Here is a 13150-nt window from a genome sequence, read left to right as displayed (position 1 = left end):
GGAGGTAGTGTTTACTTGAAGCACCATCTGAGGGCCTGGTACACAGTCAGTGGGTATTCCTGCCACTTGGCCTTAATTAGCAGTGAGCGCCCCAAGACTCCATTCCTCTCCTGAGCAATCATGACCTGATCACGAGAGGCAGCAGCAGCAGCAAGAGGAGGAGGGTCGGCCGCTATGACTGTGTGGCCCACACCAGGGCCTGGTCCCCAGACAGCCAGACAGCCGGCCCTCCTGTGTGTCCCTGCATTAGCCACTAGCCAGGTCTGTGGGATGGACAGGTGTTTGTCCACAGGTCTTCACTTTCTGCACTGGACAGAGCAGTTTAAATGAAACAGAGATAGAAGCTAACTGGGAACACAGACTTTATACAAACCATTTTTATATATTAAACAGACAAAAAGGACCTCAGAGCATCTGAGGGTTTTGTGTGCCCTTCCTCTGGTTTGGGCTCTGTTCCCTTAGTAAAGCCAAGGCTTTGTCTGGTTCCCATGTGGCCCCACTCAGAGTTGCTGGCCCCGTGGGGGCGGCCGCAGAGGGCACTGGGGGACACAGGCCTGTCTCGTCCTCCTTTCCCAGGTCTCCTGGAGACACACTGCAGTTGCCTGAACCGTCCCGGGAGCACATTTGCATTATTTTGTGGCAACAAGCAAATTTCCTGGAGGGGGTTTTTGGAAGAGCTGGGAGCCTTCCAGAGCGAAAGCTGAAGGAAACAGGAGAGCAGGAGGCCAGAAAGAAACAGGCCTGGGCAGAGGCAGAGGCTGCAGGCAGCCAGGGGGAAATGCAGCTTGGCCTGAGCACGGGGCTGAGGGATCTCAGGGGCTGTGAACCCCTCCTCCACCCTTCTGAGCTGCAGGGGGAGAAGCCAGGTCCTGAGCAGGCCCAGGCACCGCCTCTACCCCCCCATGCTGACCTGCAGGAAGGCTTGCCCAACCCAGGCCTGTGTCAGTGGCAGGGTGGTGATCTAAGGAGGAGCCAACCAGGCGGTAAGATGGAAAATCCCCACAGGGCTCCCGCACGTGAGGCAGCAGCCGGGGTGGGGGCACAGGGTCCTCACTGCGAGAGGGGGGAGTCTTCGGGGGTTGGCAGGGCGGCCGAGGGGGCAATGGCAGCTGGACAACTTCAGGGAGAAGGGAATGGAGACCTGGCCTTTGACCTTCCCCTTTGTTCTTGCGTCCTGGGAACTGCCTGACTCTGGGCTTCGGGTTCCTGTGCGCTGGGTGGGACAGGGAGGCTGTTAGGAAATGAGAGAAGACAAACCTGTTTTCTGAATATAAAGAAGGTCCGACCATGGTCCAAAATAGGCTGGGAATCTGAAAAAAAAAACCAGGCCATATTGGTTTAAAGAAATCAAGCAGCCTTCCACAAGCATATAAGTCACTATTAAAGGTCAGATGCAGGCACTCTAAAGTTCAACCAATCCTGATGACCGTCAGGCATTGCTGGGCCTTGGGCCTTGAGGAACCCCCCCCATAGGACCCCTGCTGTGTGGTGGCACATTCACAGTCACTCGTTCAGTCCTAAGGCCCCGTAAGCAGGAGGATATGCGTGATGCCATACAGAGCCACGTCGAAACGCTCCTGACCGATGTGCTCTGTTTCCCCCAAGAAGCCAGGCTAGGGCACGCTGTTCCAAGGCCCTGGGGATGCCGGTGTTTTCTGTCCAGTCAGTCTCCAGAGCGGGAGCCTCAAGTTCCCTCGACACCAGGAAGATGAGGAGGAACTGGGTGTCGGGGGGTGTGTCCCCACTGTGGGGAGGCTACAGGAGGCCCGACCAAGGGAAGAAGGAAGGAAGCCATGCAAGCTAGGACTTCCCCACCTCAAGGCCTACAATCTGGCTCCAATCACCTGATAAGCAAGTTGCTTTGTTAGCTAACCTATAGTTTTCTATAGGTGATAAAGCCACGAGGAGGTTGCAAAATCCCTCCCACACGAGCAGGCTTCAAGAGGCCTTGGTTCTTTCCACAAGGATGTGAAGAGAAGGTGGAAGAGCCCTGGACGTTCCGTAGGGGCCGGCTTGCTTCAGGACCCTGAGTGTGGCCCAGAGCTATAGGGAGGAACTTGGGAGCACAGGGGGATTTCCCGTCTCTCCTCCCCTTCTCCCAGCGTCCCAGGGCTTCTCCGCCTCTGCCTCTCCCTCCCTAACTGGCCTTGACTCACACACTCTCTGGGTGAGGCACCTGCCCTCTGGCCTCCCTCCATCTGTTCTGCTGTCGTCCTCAGGCAACCCGGGGTGAGGAGTCCCTGGGAAGGCAGGCTCTGGGTAGGGGCCAGGGCCTGACAGCTCTGTGTTGGGGGCCAGCTAACCCAGGACCACCAGGGCTCTTGAGGACTCTGCAGGCCCCGAGGAGTGGAGGTGGGAGGAGATCTGAGCCCAGGTTCCCCTCAGCGCTCTGGGAGACTGCTTGGACTCATGCAAGGGTCAGAAGCTGCTTGCTTCCTGATGCCATCTTGTGTGCTCTTCCAGGATGAGAAGGCGCAAGCCAGGACAGGCCTGGCCCCAAAGGCCAGGGACCCCCATGGGGAAAAGTTAGAGCCTATGGATGTCATGAGCAAGTGAGCAGTGGAGGTTCCCAGGAAGGAACCTCTTCACCCGGAAGGAACCTCTTCACCCAGAAAGAAGTGGGAGGTTGGCTCCCAGGCTGAGCCATGAGCCTTGTGCAAGTGACATAGGCCGCATCTGCTCAGCTCTGGCTGGGGAGAGAGGCTTTTTAACAGCAGGCTGGCTCCTGCCCTGCCCACTGCACTACTTGGGTGAAAACATTCCCAGGAAATCGTATTTTGGAAGGTTGGGATGTCTAGAAACTTGAAAGCACGTAAGAGCCATTCTGGAAGAGCTACACTGTGCCCTGCTGATAGATGGCACCCACCATTCTTCTAGCACTTCAAATGCATGATGTCGCTTATCCTCACAGCATCCCTTCTGAGATGGATCATTTTACAGAAGAGAAAACTGAGGCTGTAAATCACCGTGTAGCCATCAGGGGCTGTTGGCCATGTTTTCAGCGGGATCCTCCCCACGCCCAGTTTTGCTCTGTTGTCTGGGGTCGGGTTCCTGTGACCCCCTCCATGGAAAGCACCCCCCCCAAGGCCATCAGCTCCCCCCCCCCCACACACACCTTGGGTAAGGGAGGCCTGGTACTGGGGTTTTTCAGAAATGTGAAATCAGCCGTGAGCACCTGCAGCCCTTCCTGCTTTAGAAGAAACTGCACGATGCTCTGTTTTACAATGACGTTTTGTTTTTTAAGAACACAGAGAAAAAGGAAAGAAAAAAAACCCAGAAGGGATCTCCACGTAGTTTGTGGTAGGAAAGGAGCACACTAAGCTTATGACAAATGAGAGTTTTTCAATGCGTCTTCTCACCAATCATGGGCAGGTTGGGGCTGGTCCCGGGGGGGTGCCCCAACAAAGCCCATCTGGAAGGGGGCCCGGAGGCTGGCTTGGCACAAATGCCTTCATGCCTGATTTGCTTCTGCGAAGGGGCAAACCCCTACCCTGCTGGATGGAGACAGGCTGCGAAGCTGCCACAAATATCTCAGCGACAGCTCTCTTGCAGGAGCTGCTCTCCGAGAGAGAAGGGAGGGCCCAAAGCCTGAGTCTCTGGAGAGAGTTAGCATGTTGCTTTGATCCTCACTGTGTTCCCAGGCCTGAAAGCTGAGTCTGGCTTGTAGAAGGGGTCAAAAATAGTTACTGATAAAGAAGAAGAACTAAGAGAACTTTCCCTGCATTGACAGGAGACGGTGCAATGTCATGACCCCGGGGCCTTCCTGAAGCAGAGTTCTCAGGGGGCTGCTGGGCACAGAGAAGATGGTAGGCCACTCAAGTCACTCCAAAAGTTTCTACAGCCCTTCTAGTAGGATCGATGAGCTACTTCTTTGGAGGGGGTGGTTTTGTCCCGTTGCGTCCTTCCAAGACTTAGAGCTTGACCGTCATCACTTAAGAAATGCCAGCATGGCCATCCTCAGAGAAGCTTTTTTGCCTTCCCTCTTGGTGAGAACTTCTATAAGCTCCCCAAAACATGGGCCCACCAGGCCCCTGGAGGCAGCCCAAGTGGGACGGCCCTAGTTAAACTGACCCAGGCAAACCCAGCTCCGATGGTGCTTATCAACTTGAGAGCTAGGACCCGTTGACAACCAAGGTTCTGCCTCGATCCCTGGAAAACCCCAGCTTGGCCAGGCCCTCTGCGGCTGTTAGCTGGGGCTCCCCCCAATTCATCCCTACTCTGCCCAAGGAAACCAGGTCTTTCCTGTTCTTCTTCTGCTTCTCCTTTTTGTCTTCATTCCAGTCCCAAGTAGAGGCTTAATCACTGTAGCTCTGGGTAAAAGCGACAGGGCTGGGCTCACTCTGAGGTTGGCAGGTCAGCTTGTGCAGTAAGGCCTGATGCTGACATCTGTGTGAGAGCTGTCTAATGCAGTCTTCTTGTGGGGACTTCTCCGAAGGGGCCTCAAGAGCGTCAGCAGAGTTTCTGCAGCACCACTTGCCTTCTGGGACAAGGGCACATTCTCCTCCCCTACGTGTGCCTTTTCCTGTATTCCCTTCATGTCCCGGTGGATCTTGACCCCTTCCCCGGGGAGCCCCAGGATGTGGCGGCAAGCTGGACTGCCGAGACGGCTTAGTTATTGTTAGACATTTGCATTTTTGGTCCCCTTGCCTGGCTTTCGGACCCAAGGATGAGGTCAGCAGAGGCACAAATGACATGAATCTAAGGCACGGGGGTCACTTCCTAGACACCCTCTTGACTCCCCAGCACACTCGTAAGCTGCCCACTGACCAGGAAAGGAGTCGAGAGGAGATGAGCCCCAAATACACTGGCCTGGGATCATGCCACCTGCGATATATAAATGTACCACACTAATGCAACAGCCTACAGCTGCTTCCTGACCTGTGGCAGCCACCGGGCCTACCGGGGAGTGCCGCGAAGTACACACGACCAGAGCAGCATCCCGGGAACCCCGGATTTGATCGATCAAGGGTGGCGGCCAGGCTTGCGTTCGTCAAAGAAGTTCCCCTGGTGTTTCTGATGTGAAACCTTGGCTAAGAATGGCTAATTCAGACATTGCAGTTTAAAAAGGTCCAGCGCTCCCCCTCATGAGATATGGACATAGGAAAGTGGTAATACAGAGAATTCGACACCACTCTGAGCGCAGTGATTTCCTTCTGGCAGAGGGGTCAGTGGGCAAATGGTGTTTTTTGTTACCCAGGTGGTTCTTCCTGAGTCAGAAGCATGAGTTGGCACCGTGCTTCAGCCAAGGCTAAGGCGAGGCAAATTCCTAGGGCTAGAGGGGAGGTCTGATGGGCAACGGGCGAGCAGGGTGAGATTGGGCACCAGGGAGCTGTAGGTTGCTTTCCCCTGCGTGTGTTGTGCGTATCAGCGATGACTGCCCAGGAAATGTGAACACATTTCACGCATGCTCAGAATTTGGGCCACCCGGGGCAGGGCTTCTCTGTGGCCCCGAACTGAGGAAAGCAAGCGCCCCACATAAAGTTTAAACAAGGGGCCTTGACCAGTACGTGACTAGCTGAGCAAGGCCCATCTCCGGGTGATGCTACTACAGGCTGTGCAAACACTTCTAAAAGGGGCAAGACTATCCATACCCTCACCTTGGGTATTTTATTGGAAAAACTGGGGCCTATTTGCTCATTAAAAAACTGAAAACTTTAATCAGTTTACTTTAAAAATCCATGCTTTCCAGGACTGGTGTTTAGAATTCAGAAGTTAATTTTTGCCTGGTTCTGTAAGTAATACATAATCCATTTAAAAAATGTGGAAAATAACATTGAAGTATAAGAAATGAGAAAAATTATTCATAACCGGTATGAACGTTTTGGAATCTCTCTTGAAATTTTCTCCATGCATTTAAAAAATTAATAGACTTTATTTTTTAGAACAATTTTAGATTTACAGAAAGATTCAGTGATTGTGCTGAGAGTTCCCATAGAACCCCGTCTCCAACCACACGCATACCGGCTTTCCCTATTATGAATATCTTGCATTAGCATGGTACATTTATTACAATTAATGACCTAGTCTCTTCAAAAAGCCAACTGGGAATGAGGACCAGCTGAAAAAAGCCACTACCTACGCCAAAGAATTTCCTTTAATAGGAGCTGTAATAAAAACCCCTTATCAAGTTGCTTTATATAGAGATTCACCTTCTGTGTTGTACATTTCTATGGGTTTTGACAAATGCATAATGTCATGCATCCGCCATTACTGTATCAAACTAGTTTGACCACCCTAAACCTGTCATTGATCCTTACCCTCCTCCACTCTCCCTCACCCCGGTTCCAAATTCCCAGTAACCACTGATCTTTTTACTGCCTCTACACGTTTGCCTGTTCCAGAATGTCTTATAGTTGGAATCATACAGTATGTAGTCTTTCCGAATTGGCTTCTTTGACTTAAAATATGCATTTAAGGTTCCTCCACGTCTTTTCATCACTTGATAGCTCATTTCTTTTTACAGCTGAATAATATTCCATTGTCGGGATGTACCACAGTTTGTTTCCATCCACTTACTGAAGGACATCTTGCTTCCAGTTTTGGGTAATTACGAATAAAGCTGCTAAAAACATTTGTGTGTAGGTTTTTGTGTGGGCATAAGCTGGATCTTACAGTAAGACGGTGTTTACTTTTATAAGAACCTGCCAAACTGTCTTCCAAACAGTCTCACCAGTTCCTGCTGCTCTGTATCCTCACCAGCATCTCATATTGTTCATTTGTTTTAAACCGTTCTAATAGATGTGTAGTGGTATCACATTGTTGTTTTAATTTGCAACTCCTGATGATATATGGCGTTGGACAACGTTTCATATGCTTATTTGCCATCTGTATATCTTCTTTGGTGAGGTGTCTGTTAAGATCTTTTGTCAATTTTTAAACTGGGTGTTTTCTTATGGTTGAGTTGTGGTGTTTTTTGGGGGGCAGAGGGGTGCTGAGCCAATTTGGGGCTCAATCTCACAACCCTGTGATCATGACCTGAGCCGAAATCAAGAGTCGGAGGCTTAACCGACTGAGCCACGCAGGTGCCCTGGTTATTGTTGAGTTTTAAGAATTCTTTATATATTTTGGATCTTAGTTTTTTACCATATGTGAGTGTGCAAATATTTTCTCCCAGTTTGTGGCTTGTCTTTTCATTCTCTTAAGTGTCTTCACAGAGCAGAACATTTCAATTGTAATGAAGTTTAGTTTATCAATTTTTTCTTTTATGAATTATGCTTTCGGTGTTGTATCCAAAGGCTCGTTGACAAACCCAAAGTTACCTAGATTTTCTCTTATGTTATTGTGTGAAAATGTTATAGTTTGGTGTTTTACATCAAGTCTATGATCCATTTGGAGTTAGTTTTGGTGATAGGTGAAGGTCTGTGTCTAGATTCACGTTTTGCATGGGAATGTCCAGTTATTACAGCACCATTTGTCAAAAGACTACTTTTTCTCCATTGAATTTCTGTTGCTCCTTTTTTCGAAGATCAGTTGGTTATATATATGTGGGGTTCGATTTCTGGGATTTCCATTCTGTTCTATTAATCGATTTATCTATTCTTTCACCAATATCATACTGTCTTCACTACTGTAGGTAGTAAGTACTTATTCTTTAATAAAAAAGATTTTATTTATTTGAGAGACAGACTGAGCGAGAGAGAGAGCACACAAGCAGGGGCAGAGGGAGAGGGAGAAGCAGGCTCCCCTGCTAAGCAGGGGCCCACGCGGGGCTCGATCCCAGGATCCTGGGATCATAACCTGAACTGAAGGCAGATGCTTAACCGACTGAGCCACCCAGGTGCTCCTGTCGGTAGCAAGTCTTGAAGTCAGATAGTATCAGTCCTTTGACTTTGTTCTTCTTCGGTATTGTTGGATATTTTGGGTCTTTTGACTCTCCATATAAACTTTAGAATCAATTTGTCAATATCCACAAAATTACTTGCTGGGATTTTGATTGGGATTGTGTGGAATCTATAGATTAAGTTGGGAAGAACTGACATCTTGACAATATTGACTCTTCCTTTCCATTTATTTAAACCTTTCATCAAAGTTTTATGGTTATGGATCTAGTACACATTTTATTAGATTTCTGTCTAAGTATTTCATTTTTGGGGTTTGTTAGTGTAAGTGGTAGTGTTGTGGTGTTGTTTTGTTTTTTGTTTTGTTTTGTATTAAGTAGGCTCCATGCCCAGTGTGGAGCCCAACGCAGGACTTGAACTCAAACCCTGAGATTGAGACTTGAGCTGAAATCGAGTCAGACACTTAACTGACTGAGCCACCCGGGCACCCTTTGTGTTGTGCTTTTAATTTCAAATTCCAATTTTTCATTGCTGGTGTATAGGAAAGCAACTGACGTTTGTACATTAATCCATATCTGCAACCTTCCTATAAACACTTACTAGTACCAGGAGTTTTTTCTCCATTCATTGGTCATACTATTGAGGTCATAGACTTTGTAAACAATCTTATACCCTGTTTTTTTCTCAATTATGTCATAAGCATTTTTCAATGTCATTAAAATTTTTTTTCAAAAGATATTACTTATTAGAGAGAGAGAGAGAGCATGAGCAGGGAGGAGAGGGAGAAGCAGGCTCAGCAGGGAGCCTGATTCGGGGCTCAATCCCTGGGCCCCAGGATCATGACCTGAGCCAAAGGCAAATATTAACCAACTGAGCCACTCAGGCACCCCTAAAATTTTTTAAACACTTTTAATGCCAGCAAAATAGTTTATGAGCTATGATTAGTTAACGCGTTAGTTAACAGATCCAACTTTAACCTCTTCATGCATGTTCCTTATTAAACATACAGAAGACTATAAAGAAAAAAATGCAATGTGCTCATAATTCTACCATAAATAACCAAATTAATTTCCACCAGAAATAACCACAGTTCACGTTCTATTATTTTCCTTCTACTGTTTTTTTTCTGCCACTGGTTCTCCTTTCTTGGGAAATAGATACTTCTTTGAGTATCTGATGAAAGCTATGGGTCTCTCCCAGGAAATTAAGACATGCGCTAAATTTTGCATAGTTTCAGAGTTCTAGAAGCCTCTATGGTCCACCCCAGAAATGCCCCACAAGAGGCTGGGACAGGGCTATGCTTATGGCTGCCCTAGGTGTTGGATGGTTACATGTATCAAGTGCACATCCCTTCTGGTAATACCCTACCTGCTTGCCTGCCTCCGGTGGCACCAGGGTGAGGGCTATCCTCCCGCTTCCTCCTACTCATCCTTCTCTGCTGGGGTGGCCTCCTCATCTCTCCTGAGCTACAGGCGTTTTGACAGCCACCAGTGGATGCAGCTCGTGGCTCTCCTGTGCAGGTGAGTCGGGCCTCGTCCCCCGCTCCGGCCCTGCAATTAACAACAACAACAAAAAGGCTGTGACATTTATCAACCAGCTTCAGCTGGCATTATTTACACCCCACTTCCAGGCCGTGTTAGGCCTGCACAGACCCAGCAGGCTTTCCTGACCTTGCAGAAGGCCTGAGGCTTCAGAGAAGCCCCCGAGACAGAGAGAGAAGCGGCGAGGGGGGATATTGTCGGCAGGAGTCATAACACTTTTTGGTTACAAGAAGTGTCTGCTGTAGGGATCACACTGGATATTTTGTGTCCTATTTCTTATATAATACTACATTGTAAATGTTTTCCATATCATTAAATATTCACAAGAGGGATTTTAATATTCCACAATATTGGATGCAATATTATTTATTGTTATACATAAAAATAACTGTACCGTAATCCTGCATCTCTAAGAAACACCCCAGGATAAATTCTTACAAATAGAACTTTGTTGTTGTTGTTTTTCTTGATGCATATTCCAAAGTTGCACTCCAGAAAGATTGAATGTTTATACTTCCACCAGCAGAATGAGTAACTTTTAATATACTATCATCATTCCTTCAGGCAACAAAAAATTTTTGTGTGCTTGAAATGTACCAAGTACATTATGTATTTTAGTTTTAATGTAAACATTTTACTAATTTGATAGAAAATATAGTATCCTATAATTTGCATCTTAAAATTACTGAGATTAACCATTTTTTCAAGTCTATGGACTAGAACATTTTCATGACCTGTGTTGTTACTATTATACTGTTGTTGGTATTTTCTTACTATTTGAACTTTATGGTGGATGTTTTGTTGTTAGTAAAACTTTAAATTTGTATATAGCAAATATATAGATTTTTTTTCCCTTCATGATTTTATCTTTATTTCTTAGAAAGTACTTCACCACCTGGAGATCCTTTCAAACCTAAAATTCCCCCCTCCCTTTTTCCTTTTTTTTCTCTCTTTAAAAGATTTTTTAAAATGATCTCTGGACACCTGGCTGGCTCATTGAGTATGCCATGACTCTTGGTCTTGGGGTCATGAGTTCAAGTCCCATGTTGGGTGTAGTTTGCTTAAAAAGTGTGTGCGTGTGTGTGTGTGTGATTTCTCTCTAAGCCACCTGGATTTTATTCTGATGTAAGATGAGGAACTTTTTTTTTCCAATATAGTCATTCCTCATCCCCACACCCCCAGTTTCCCCATCAACCTGTGGTGCTAATTTTATCATATATTAAATTCTCATATATGCTAAAGTCTGTTTCTGGGCAATTACAAGTTTCAAAAAACTTTCCTCTAGCATTTTGACTCAAATTACTTAAACCCTATATATTACTTTGGAAAAAGAACTGACTTTACAATACTCAGTACTCCAATTCAGGAGCAGGAGGTCTCTCAGCCAAGTTTTTTAGTTCCATCATATAAGTTCAGTATTTCCAGTTAGAATTACTCCTAGAGACTTTAATTTTTTTTGTTGCTGATGTGACTACAACTATCCCTGAGAAAGTTATAGTCACAATAGCAGCAGCAACAAAATATATACAGAATATAGAGAATAGTCCCTCCGTTAAACTGGGTATATTCGATGTATTATATAATTACTTTATAGAGAAGATATATATGTATATATATATATTCTATTTTTGAAGCAGTTATTCTTGGTACAGAGTAATAGCAATAGTATTTTTTAGTATTCTGAATCTAGCTACCTTACTGATAGTGGCTGGAGGGGAGAACTTGACAAAAGTGATTGTAGATTTCACCTAATGCCCTAACAGAAGATGTCCTGAGGCCAGAGTTGTGGGTCTACTCCTGTCATCAATGCTTGTTGATCCTGGACAAATTAATTTACTGCACTCAGTTTCTCCACTTGCAGTATTGATAGTATAGGTCTATGATCCTTTATCCAGAAGCCTTGGGGCATTCAATTTGGAATTTACTGTTTTGGATTTTAGGAAGGTAATATGGTAATGTATTACATAACTTCCACTGGAGTCTAGTAGCACCTTATAATTAAACAAATTAACATTTCTGCAGAGATAAAGTGATATAAACAAAGAGTATAAATGGCTTCGCAATAGTTCAGGCCACATTTTGAGGCTAAATGAGTTTTAACAGCTTCCTAAATTTGTGGGCACATGATTAGGGGCCTGAACTAACTTAACTTGAAACTTAGAACAGTTCAAAGGTTATCGTATGGAAGATAGGGCCTGCCTCAATACAGGCTCATACTTCATCAGGTGATTCTCTTGCCTTCTTTTTAGGTGAACAGTCTAAACAGCAAATTATAATTCTATCTTCTTTCTGATAACTTTTAATTCACTTTATTGTTTTAGCTGGATTTTCTGAAATGTAAAATAAATGGAAGAAAATCATTCTGGGATCGCATCTGATTTCAGTGGAACTGCCTCACATGAATTCACCATTATTTTAGCTGTTAAGATTCTTCTTCTATTTTGGAAATGCTGTAGAGGGTCAGAACATATTTAATTCTAGCATTTCTTTTTAAGGGAGATCCTGAGTATCCTTAACGTGGTAATTTGGTTGTGGCACAAATCTGAATCTTAGATTTGGGATCTAATGAAGGAGAAAAGTACCTGGTTTGTTGTTCCCTTACAGCTTAAATGGTTCAAAATAGTTTCTTCATTGAAAATGGGTACCAAGAGAAGCTGGGTGTCTATCCAAATAGCCTCACATTCATGAGTGTCTCAACATATGCCTTTAAATGCCGATATTCACCTGTATTCTTTTATTTCTTACCAGTTTTCCCAAATGCCTTTTGAGTTTTAACGTTTTTTTCTTAGCATTTGTGCAAGATTTCTGTATTAACTCAAGTATCCTAGACTGTGTTAAAAACACACATAAAAACAGAATTAGAGTGATTTATAATGGTCATACTTAAATTATTTCCATTTCTTCCAGTACTTTTTTTTTTTTTTTTAAGATTTTACTCATTTGACAGAGAGCAAAAGCAAGGGGTGCAGGGAGGGAGAGGGAGAAGCAGGCTCCGTGCTGAGCAGAGAGCCCGACGTGGGGCTCGACCCCAGGATCATGACCTGAGCTGAAGGCAGACACCCAACTGACTGAGCCACCCAGGAGTCCCTCTTCTAGTACTTTTAAGCATAGTTTATCCAATCTAATAAACTTACTTAGAACTATTTTATATCTCAGGTGCCCAGCTGGCTCAGTCAGGAACAGCATGACTCTTGATTTCGGGGTTGTGAGTTCGAGCCCCATGTTGGGTGTAGAGATTAAAAATAAAATCTCTTAAAAAACCCATTAATTCATCTAGACCTTGCAAAATGTAGAAACTTATTTTTCTAACAAATGAGGTAATTTTCATTTTCTATCACTAGAAGGCATTTTCTTGCAGAAAAACCAAGTTATTTGCTAATCTCTCATCTATGACTCCACAATGGCAAAATCAGTCAAGGCTCCAAGGGTATAGATGTCTATTCAGGGGAGTAGGGCGTAGTCTACGCAGACCCTACTTTCAAAATGGCAATACCTTTACAGAGTCTAGTGGATCTGGATGGGTCATCTGACCAGCAGCCCCTGAACTGGAAGAACCTTGCTTCCCCTTTAGGACACTTTACAACCAATGACTCAGCTCTGAAGAGGATGTGGTTGGTGAAGTTTCCTGCTTTTAGTGGTCACAAGTGCACACGGCCTTCCTTTTGTTGGGCTGGTGGCTATAGAAACAGGAGCAAGTGACTCCAGGGATTTGTATTAGACCAGCAGCCACATTTACCTGTGTGAGGTGACAGCCCATCTCACCCAGGTCAAATGAGGACATGAAATATATCAAACTTAGAAGTTCCAAGATTTATGGATCATCTATAACAA

This window comes from Ursus americanus, chromosome 35, assembly GCF_024610735.1.
Source record: "Ursus americanus isolate L20-20 chromosome 35, mUrsAme1.1.p, whole genome shotgun sequence".
Classification (NCBI taxonomy): Eukaryota; Metazoa; Chordata; class Mammalia; order Carnivora; family Ursidae; genus Ursus; species Ursus americanus.
Note: the sequence above shows the minus strand (reverse complement) of the source record.